A 10,301-nucleotide genomic window follows, 5' to 3' on the forward strand; every position below is an offset into this window, starting at 1 on the left:
GATCTTAGATTAAATTTGTGTATGCATACCCAATATGTAGTTTTCAACTGAGTCGCTGTTATTTTCAATATTGAAAACAAATATGAAAGTAGTTGGCCACAAATCACCAGTTATGTAAGGGGTTCATTTAAAATTTAATTTCAAAATACATCTCATAAAATCAGCACAGAAAAAAGTCCAGAAGGTTCAACCTATTTTATTTTTCACGTGAAAAAATTTTATGATTTTTAAACCTAGAATTGTGAAAGTCGTTTTAGCAATGATCAACGTTGCAATGCTATAGCGCCATCTCTGGTCTTCTTGGTAATGAAAGCTTGATTGACACTGACTTTGGTTGATAATCAGTCCTCATCAAGGCTCCCCCAATTGGTTTGATTGATGTGTGCTAATCTTCATCAGAGTGTACAGGACAGATACAGTGTGTCGCATCCTCAGGCGACACGGGCCCCAAGTCCAAAGGCTCCGTGCAGTCTACTGCGCAAACTTTTTCTGGCTCTGCACCATTGCAATTAGTGTCTGCTTCCAGCTAGCCATGAGCACTCACAGATGCTTCCGTGGCTAATTTCAGAGCATTCAGAACAAAAGATACTCATTTTAACGTCAAGAGTTACTTTTTTTTTAAGTGCATGTACAGGCTCGTGTCATGCAATTTGGGAAGGTGACGATTCGAAATGGTACGGCATACCTCACGATAGGTCGGTGCAGCTGGCATCAAAGGACAATTGCGGCATGATTTTCATTTGGCTTTTTATTGCTGTTTTTGTGGAATTTTAGGTGTGTCAAGCGGAAGTTAGGATATGTCGCATGTGCATATCCATTTCAAAATCAATTCGGTAAGTCATTTATTTTTAAGGGTAATAGAATGTGGTATAATATTGGTTTAAACTATTAATATCGGGAATATTTTTAGAAGGGGGGGGCTATTACTTGTGGGTTTTCGCTATTCCCTACCCTCTGTGACTATTGGGGGGTTTCTGTAATTCTTGATCCTTGAGGTATGTCTCCTTGAAAAGTTGCAAAAAACAAGATAAGCATTCTGCACATTCATTTTGTTCCTGATATTTGTATATCTTAATTAAAAGCAAGCTGTGTGTTAGCTTCCTGCAATTTCCTACCATTTTGAGACCGGCAAGAATGGCGGCAAGGGTGAGCACATGTGTAGCACACGCGCTCAGTAGTTTTGTGAGTGCTCCTCTTAACTGCAACAGAAGCACAGCCGGAGCTTGAAATTTTTGACAACTGCTTCAACTTTCAAGTCATTCATATTGATTTATGTTCCAGCAACACTGGGCAATTTTTTCCCTTTCTCCAAAGCAACAAAAATTGGTTTGATTGATTTGTGCTAATCTTCATCAGAGTGTACAGGACAGATACAGTGTGTCGCATCCTCAGGCGACACGGGCCCCAAGTCCAAAGGCTCCGTGCAGTCTACTGCGCAAACTTTTTCTGGCTCTGCACCATTGCAATTAGTGTCTGCTTCCAGCTAGCCATGAGCACTCACAGATGCTTCCGTGGCTAATTTCAGAGCATTCAGAACAAAAGATACTCATTTTAACGTCAAGAGTTACTTTTTTTTTAAGTGCATGTACAGGCTCGTGTCATGCAATTTGGGAAGGTGACGATTCGAAATGGTACGGCATACCTCACGATAGGTCGGTGCAGCTGGCATCAAAGGACAATTGCGGCATGATTTTCATTTGGCTTTTTATTGCTGTTTTTGTGGAATTTTAGGTGTGTCAAGCGGAAGTTAGGATATGTCGCATGTGCATATCCATTTCAAAATCAATTCGGTAAGTCATTTATTTTTAAGGGTAATAGAATGTGGTATAATATTGGTTTAAACTATTAATATCGGGAATATTTTTAGAAGGGGGGGGCTATTACTTGTGGGTTTTCGCTATTCCCTACCCTCTGTGACTATTGGGGGGTTTCTGTAATTCTTGATCCTTGAGATATGTCTCCTTGAAAAGTTTCCACTTCATGCAAAAAACAATATAAGCATTCTGCACATTCATTTTGTTCCTGATATTTGTATATCTTAATTAAAAGGAAGCTGTGTGTTAGCTTCCTGCAATTTCCTACCATTTTGAGACCGGCAAGAATGGCGGCAAGGGTGAGCACATGTGTAGCACACGCGCTCAGTAGTTTTGTGAGTGCTCCTCTTAACTGCAACAGAAGCACAGCCGGAGCTTGAAATTTTTGACAACTGCTTCAACTTTCAAGTCTTCCATATTGATTTATGTTCCAGCAACACTGGGCAATTTTTTCCCTTTCTCCAAAGCAACAAAGGATAACTTTCCAAGGCTGGAGTCTTTGCAAGAATCTCACAATTGAAATGAAGCGGCCCTTTGGTTGGGTAGTGGACCTCTGCAGAACCAGGCAGGCCTAATGGATCGAGCAGACATGCTGGGGTAATTGCACAAAAAAAGCAGATTTGAAAGAGACCTCAGGTTGGGAGTGGAGAAGATTGTACATGAAGCCTGAGAGGAATCTCGACAATAAATGTGTAACACAGTTTACACAGGCCTCCATTACCGTTTCTGAATGTCTAGAGGTCAGTCCGCAGTAGTGAGTGTAAAACACGCCCCCACGTTTTTTTATATATATATATATATATATATAAACACAAACATTTGTCTTCCTGCGCCATGGGTACACGACAAGGACATTTTTGGCACCGCTCACAATAGAAAAAAAAAAAAATGTATCGGCGCTGTTGCCACCTTCCACAAGCCAACATCTACATTAGAAAATGAGGTGCCAAATGGTGCGTCAAGACTTAAATGATTCAAATCCTGGACACATTTGAAGTCTGAGTACATTTTTATGGAGTTAACATGTATTCCATGGCGGAAATGACACAAGAAAGTGGCAAGAAACACAGAAAGATCTAGCATTACAACATAACATTAACAAAACGTCCAGCCATTCATCAAATAAACACACACCGTTACTCAACATTTGGCCAGGCTCTGATGGTGGGTGTGATTTTCAACAAAGTCAACTTGGGCTGTATTTCAGAAAACTGGGTCAGACAGACAGGTACTAACTAAAAACATTATTATTTTTGCTATCAAGTAAGCTCCCTGATCGATGGGCAAACCGATAGGCTTTGTGTCCTTTATGCTTTATATCAAGAAGTCAAGGTCAAAACATAGACTGGTTTGGGATTGTTAAAAAAATGTGATAGCAAATGCATTAGGACAGCTGCAATGAGTGCAAAGTGGCTAATGTGTGAATACACTGTATATTGTGACTGAGCATGATTGACTTGACTTTTGACTTGCTTCACCCAAAAAATGATTTGATTCGACTTGAAATTTCACACAGACTCAACTTGACTTGATTGGCTTGATTTTTGCCACAGTAGCTCTTGACTTGCTTGAAACTTGAGCGGACAACTTAGCACCTTACGACTTGCACATATGTGACTGACCCCTTTCCGCCTATTTATCAAAGAAAAATCAGTAAATCAATAAATGTCCAAATCCAAACTTAAGCATGGTTGCACAACTTTAATTAAAGCAACCAAGCCACCACACAGCCGGGGGGCGGGGGGGGGGGTATGTAACTGGAGCCTCTGACTCCATGTCACCATTCCGGTTCGCTTGTGGTCAGAGGCCGTGCCAGCCTGGACCAGGCTCACTGTAGCCAGAATGGAAACCACAAACACAAGTGACAGACGGACGTGAAGATGACAAGGGTAGATCCAAAACAACTACAAAGGCTTCGAATCATGTTTGAGAAACTCATCACAAGGTTAGCTACATGGCACAGCGGGGAGAAAAGTAGCAGTCCGACAAGAATCGTCTTATTCCCATGTCAATCGAGCAAGCTCGAAAACTGGTGAATCAGAATTTTTGGTGTTTTACATGGATAAATTACGCAGACAGGCAAACATAGCTAGCCAGACAGATAGACAGACAATCTATTTTAGTTATTCCCACGGCATGAGTAAGAGTGTGTGTGTGTGTGTGTGTGTGTGTGTGTGTGTGTGTGTGTGTGTGTGTGTGTGTGTGTGTGTGTGTGTGAGAGACGTGGCTATTTCCACAGCTTCCTTCACACACCTCGGTGGCATCATCGAAAACACATGGGGACCGCGTTACAATGCCAGGTGTCAGTATGCGTGTGCAGGGGGATGTTTGGATATGGCCTCAGCCAGGGTCATAGGTCACCGTATGGGAATCACATGACACGGTGAAGAGATCAGAACGCCGTTAAAATTGTCCACAAATATCCCCCCCAAAAAGCAGCATGCACGGAAAAGTCTTGAACGGAAAATTTACATTTGTTAAGTAGCTAACGAGCAAGCCAAAGAGTTAACTCCACTATGTTTGTGGTTGTTTTTTTTTTTTAAGCTAGCTAGCTAATTAGCATTAGAGTCAGAAAGCAAGAGATATACTGTAGATAGAGACATAGTTCGAACTAGACTAGTTTGTTGTTTGAAACTGTCAAGCTAACTCGGTAGAAAATTATTGTTGAAAATTGTTCTTGAGCGAGAGAGATCGATCCAGCTTGGTCATGACAAAACCGATGAGGTATGTTCACATCACAGTTGAGTTCACAGATAACTGGTCAAATAGTGGCTTCACAGTACTGAAATAGGTAAATGATGATGTAATAGACCATTTCAAGAAAGCGTCGCAGTAGGTGTGCATACATGTTTGTATTTAATTCATGACGTTGTTCTGTTTTCACCATATCCTCACAGCATGTACTCCTGTTTGAAATGGAATAAAAAAGGCTGATGCCCGAGTTAATTGTGTCTAATGTTGAATGGCTCAGCGTGACGCCTGTGTGTCGTGACATTTAATTGGGATGAAATTCCTTTAAATAAATAAATGAAAAAAAAAGGAGCAAACAATGGAAGAAAAATGATGAAAGAAAATAAGATGTTTACAGAGATGCGATGTGACGAGCTCCATAAACTAAATTCTTCCAACCCCAACACTGTGGCCAAGACAGCCTCAACAGATTCCCAAAATTCCGAGGACCAGAATGCAGGGAAATGATTTAAATGTATTTTTTTTTTTTAATGCAACCACTTTTGAGTCCCAGAGGAGTCCCTCTGGGTGGCGCGGACTCAGCCACCCAAAACAAATCCACATGTCATTATTTTTAATCCCACGCAAGGTTGCATATCAGCAAGTTTGTCAGGCTATAAGGGCGTTGAGGGTAAAAGGATGACGCTTTAATCATGACATCCCCATTGGAGTGTTTTATGCCAGGAGTAATATGATCAATAACTCTGAAGAAAAACCTCAACACTACAAGGGTACATTTTGGAATCGTTGCTGCTCCAGCAGGACAGATTTGGGGATTTTATTTATTTTTTTCCCTCAAAAACAAGATTAGATGGATGGATAGTTAGACTGGAATAATGATCCCGTTTCAATTTACTCACAAGTTACACATTCACTGTGAAATCAGGGACTGTGTCTGAAAAATGCTTGAGAAATGATGCCTCCATTGAAAAGGTAGTGGGCGGCAGGGTGTAATAGTGGTTAGCACGTCTACTTAATAGTCAAGAGGTTCAGGGTTTGAATCTCCAGCTCTTCCCACGTTCCGAAAACATGCGTTCATCTCTTTGAAGAAGAAACTGTCCAGATGGCTGCATGGATGGATGTTATTGTTTAAACGGCAAGAGATTGACAAACAAGTCACAGCATTGTTCCATTTCAGCACATCATTACTTTTGGGGCAAAATACACCATCGGCGTTTCTGCTCCATATTCTTTGCCCATTTGAAAAAAAACATCCAAATCATTCTGTTCTAACTTATGATGAAATATTATTTCATCACAGTAAAACAAAGAACAAGAAGTTCCAGGATGGATGAGCCATCAATTTTCTCAGCGCACATTTTTCGAAACAAACTATGAAAAAGTCTCAAGGATTCATTCATGAATTTAAAGGGGAAGCTGACAATCCTGGTTTGAAACGGCTGTTTTGAGCTTATACTTTTGACTCCCGCCTTCTTTTGCCCAAACAAATCGCATTCGGAAGCAAGCGATCATTTTGAGGACAAAACATTTGCGCAAAATAAATTGACCGGAAAAACAGCTTTGACACAAAATTTGGTGGACACGTCTGTCACAACAAAATGCTTAAAAAAAGCCTAACCATCCCTGCCTAATCGTTGTTTTCAGAGGAAGTCAGATATTTTTGCCATTTTAGCCAAATTCCCAGCAGGGTTTGTGCTTTTGACGAACTCCAACTATATTTCGACCAGCATTTATCCTACGATAGATGGCTTGCCACAAAAATGCGAAACTTTTTGGGGCCTCCGCCTTCTAATGTGGGGGAGATACGTCATCACACGCTCATTTTCCATTGGTCATCACTCATGAGGCTTGCAGCCTTAATTATTTGGCCGTATCTTTCCACAGTGACAGACGAGTGGATCGGTTGAGAACAAATGGGTCATGTAGGTAAAAAACGACAATGGAAGCACAACACAGTTACATCAAAGGCAAAGCAAAGTAAAAGTGAGCATGATTAAACCCCTGCTGAGATGGTTTATTTACAGTACAGAGTGAAGCATCATCATGGGAGTGTGCTCACAAACTTAAATTAAACTGCACACACATGAGTAGATAGGAAAGAGGTTGATTATGCAGTCATACCCCCACCAAAAAAAAAAAAAAAATCATTGAATATATCTATGTTCCAGGATTTGTTAGCATGACTGCACATGATGGTTTGCCTTAACGCTGTCATGTACAAGTCAGGCAAAAAAAAAAATCGATATTGTAATTTTGTGTGTGTGTGTGTGTGTGTGTGTGTGTGTGTGTGTGTGTGTGTGTGTAAGACTGTACATAAAGCTCTGGAGAGAGGAAAAAAATAATAATTTGATGATGCTATTTATAGGTAATGTGTCTATTTGAGTAAAATTTGCATTTTCCAGCTATAAAATAGAAACAAATAAATTCAAGATACTGTACAAATAGTGTGATTTTATTAGTATTTATTTGCAAAAAATTAAAAGTAGTAAAAATCAGGTTTTTGTTTTGTTTTGTTTTTTTGCGGGGGGGTCCCAGAGCTTTACATAACCACTCTACAAAAGGCTTGCATAGATGCACGAAATAAAACTTCAGGATGCTATTCTCATTATATTTGCCATAGCATTATGATACATCTCTCGTTAGGACGAGAACGTTTCTCATCCTAACGAGTCAACTGTGTCAGTGCTCTTCTGCGACCATTGGCTCACTGCACTGGACGCAGGTTGAAAATAGAGCGAGCTCACGCAGGTCAAGAAGCTTGAGCTCGCGGCGAAAGACATTTTTCATTAGGTCGAGAAAGTCTTCTCGTTCGGACGAGAAAGTTTTCTGAGAAAGTTAGGATGAGAAACTTTTTTTTTCCTCCATGTCACTTTAGGGCCTCCGTAGAATTGTGAGCATCTCATGAGGAACAGACATGAATGACCACCAGAAATGCAAATATTAGGACCACCTCTCTGGCATGGTGCAGTGCAAGTGAAACATCCATTCATTAAGTTAAAACAAACAAAAAAAAAAGTTACGCTTCAAGACTTTCCGAGGCGGCTACTTACATTCATGGGTTTCTTCCCAGGTGGCTGACAACAACAAGTAGAGATTGAAGTCATCAAAAAAAAAAAAAAAACCTCCTCTCAGTGCCTTCCAGTGAAAACCAAAACGACGGTGAGAGTTGCATCCATCTTTACGACATCTCCTCCCACTTGCTGGTGCACAACTCCAAATAAAATTGGGGAAAACTTCCTCATGAGGTGATTTTTCTTCTCCCCCCCTGCGGCCAACAAAATCTGCATCCACTGTCGTGTGTCTGCTTGGCCGTTAAGAACTGCTTGCGAGAATCGGAGTGGGGCTCCGGCGGCGGACTTGTCCCTCACTCTCTCTTTCTCTCTCTCTCTCTCTCCCAAATGTAATGTATTCAACACATGACTGGAGTGCGGACTGGCAGCCTCCTCCGCCTCCTTCTTCACCTTAAAACAGCCACAAGGAGGTGGCGGCGAGTTGAAAGCTGCACTCTGCTGCCACCGTGCTTTGCATCATGAAACTGTGCATGGAAGACAAGACAAGTTTGCTCAGCGCCTTGTATAGGATCCAAAATATTAGAAGCAGGTCTAAATACGACACAGGCCACTTCTGTAAACCACCGCAAACAAAAATTACTGATCCAATTAGCTCTTGTTCAATGTCAGAGCTAAAGGCTTGTAAGAGGTGTACCTAATCTTGTGGCCAGAAACTACCCGAATGGGCTTGCTGTCAGATAAATAATCACTTTTTATTGTCATTTAAAGAAAAATACCGAATGAAAAGTGTAAAACTCATTCTTTTTCTTAGGATATATTGGATGAAAATATGAAATTGTACTCAAGGTGCAACGAGTAATCAATTCATCGACAACTAATCAATTATCAAATTAATCATTCAGATACCCTGTTTCATTCAAAATCGTCCAAATCCTCGGAATGTCAGTCTCCCAAGAGTCAGATTTGAGAGCAGAAGGATTATTGTTGTGGGTTTTTTTTCTTCTTGCTTTTACTTTGCAAAACACTAATCAACATTTTTGCCTATTTTCTGACATGTTACAAACCAAACCAGTACCTGAAATTTAATGCACGTATCTTTGTGCATTGTACACTTAAAATCGTTTTGGAATAAAAGGATGGGAATGAAAACATTGTTATCCAATTCATCGACTGACAAAATAATTGACAGATTAACCAATTATTAAAATCATCGTTAGTCGCTGCATTGTGACTGTGTTGTATCTTTATCAACTCAACTCAATTCAACTCAACTCTATTTTGTCTTGCTGTGCAACTTTTAATTCCGGCATTTTCCATCGAGGCTCAACCTTTCAGTCACACTCTTGTGAGCAAAACAACTCAGATGCAAAACAAAATCATACATGTTCAAGTTACGTTTTGGAGGTTATCACCCCAAGCAGGCTCGGCATCCTCGAAAGTCACCTGAGTCGGCTCCCAGGAGCGACACGGCTGCCCCCCCCCCGCCCCCCTGTGCTCCCCCCCATCAAGTTCACAAAGTTTTATTGGGGTCGTGTCACTTTGCGTTTTCGAACAGCAGAACAATGGCAAGGTTGTACTAAGCGCCTATAATGCCGAGAAACAGCTGACATATCGCAGCTCAGCCAATCGGCCGCTCTTTCCTTTTCATGTTTTCTTAACGCATAAAACATATGTTGAATCAAAAAGGAGTCATCGGAAAAGAATGCCATGATGTTACATGGTTCGTCGTGAGCGTGCTTCAAGGTTGGAGCTGCAACTGAGCTAAAACTTTCTTATGTGACTCACTTCCATTTTTAGAGGACTCTGACGATCCAGTGCTGGCACTGAAATGAGTTCTGAATACTATGAAAGAGCACACACAAACACATACACATCCGCAAACACATTATGATGGCACAATTAGTCATCCACTGCAGCATCTTCTCAGTATCATATCACGTGTTCCAGTAAAAGTGTGAGGTCGGCACGTTACTAAGAGCCCTTTTCCCATCATCATCATTTATTAGAAACTCCACCAAGGCCAAAACAATCCCGAAACTGCCACAAACCTTTTCTTCTTTGCAACTCAAGTAGATAGCAACAACTAAGTTTCATCTTGACATGGCTTCCTTTTTTAAAACTAACTAACCAATTAACTAATTAATTAATTAACTAACTAACTAACTAACTAACTAACTCACTAACTCAAGATGCACAAAAACTAAATGTCAGTGCCGATCTGACATTTTAAAAATGAGCAACCTGAGCTAATGAGCTTATGTGCAAGCTAGCTAACTAGCGAGCTAACTAACAGTAAACATTCACGTTTACTTTTAAACTACTTGAGGAATTTTCATAGTCAGCACAATTTTTATTTCTTTTTTTTTTTTTATATTTGTACTTCTACTTAACGTTCAGAGTTTGAGGACTTTTGCCACCTCTGGTAAACATCTGTCGCATCCCTTGCCAAGATGAGGTCCACCTCACATGTGCACGCTGCTCCTCGGAGGAGACAAATGGAAAACACGAGCTGATGAACTCCAGAACGTGGGACTCGAGCAGCCAACGGGCCACATGGCGCAGGCGGCGCCACAAATTAATTTTGCATTTTTCGTCTCGGTGGGGTTTGTTTGTGCTTAATGAGAGATTACGCTGATACTCCTGTTTGTAATGAGCATAGGACACGACAAATCTTTATTAAAATTGCAAAGACGATGGATGATGTTTTTGTTTTCCGTGTGTCTTTCCTTGATAACTTATCATTTCATTTGGATTTATATTTGAGGTGGAAGTCATCAGCGTCGCC

At 40.7% G+C, this 10,301-nt stretch overlaps 1 protein-coding gene across 1 annotated transcript in view; it reads right to left on the reverse strand.

Annotated features, from left to right (window-relative positions):
• Window positions 1–7,928, reverse strand: part of LOC109530784 (protocadherin-16-like) — an 87,078-nt gene extending 79,150 nt beyond the window's left edge. Inside the window, exon 1 of the mRNA XM_019894678.1 lies at window positions 7,556–7,928. The gene's annotated coding sequence lies outside the window, so the exon portion shown is untranslated. The remainder of the gene's footprint in view (window positions 1–7,555) is intronic.
• Between the last annotated feature and the right edge of the window lie 2,373 nt (window positions 7,929–10,301).

This window comes from Hippocampus comes, unplaced genomic scaffold (genome assembly GCF_001891065.2).
Source record: "Hippocampus comes isolate QL1 unplaced genomic scaffold, H_comes_QL1_v1.1 scaffold89, whole genome shotgun sequence".
NCBI lineage: Eukaryota > Metazoa > Chordata > Actinopteri > Syngnathiformes > Syngnathidae > Hippocampus > Hippocampus comes.